Genomic DNA, 708 nt, shown 5'->3' with positions numbered 1-708 from the left:
ATAGACCTCTTGGTGGTCGTGATCACAGATTTGGTTTGTGTCTGTTCCAGAGTTGATACAATTGAGGAGCTAAGTAAGACAGGACCTTATTAAGGACATTGCACTGCATGGTTGTGTTTCTTCCCTCACGAGATGTTTTTGATTAGCTGCTTGAAATACAGGTTTCACAAGGAACTCTTGTAGCACAGAAGTTTGTCTGGCAAAACTAATTGAGGAGAAATGGCCCGATTAAGAAACTCATTGTACTTTTCAATTTCTAATGGCAAGCTTATGTCCTGTTGGAAAAGCTTGCAGTCTTACAAAGGGTCCTCATTATTTTTGAGCTGACAAGGAGCACAACTCAGGCATTCATCTGTGTTTGGCAGTCCCCAGAACAAAATGCTGCAGAGAGAAAGGGTAAGATGACCTGGACACATCTACTAATACAGCTGGAAGCATTAAGTGCATTATTGTTTCATGTAATAAACCAGAATGATATCCAGATCAGCCAACAGTACACATCCCACAGTGGCTCAGCAAAAGCTTTAAACCTAATTTCTCAGTTTGATCTAAACAAAAAGCCTGACAGTATTTCAGGGAGCATTACCCCAAGAATCTACTTTCTCAATGAAAGCTCATAAGCAAAAGGTAACAGGCACCAAGCTTGATCAAAACGCCAGCTCTGAACCTTTGGTTATGTCTCTGCTAGCAGTTCCCTCTAGCAGGAAT

Source organism: Chaetura pelagica, unplaced genomic scaffold (genome assembly GCF_000747805.2).
Source record: "Chaetura pelagica isolate M959 unplaced genomic scaffold, ChaPel_1.0 scaffold242, whole genome shotgun sequence".
NCBI classification, from domain to species: Eukaryota; Metazoa; Chordata; class Aves; order Apodiformes; family Apodidae; genus Chaetura; species Chaetura pelagica.
The sequence above is the reverse complement of the archived record's forward strand: the minus strand, read 5'-3'. Positions refer to the sequence as shown.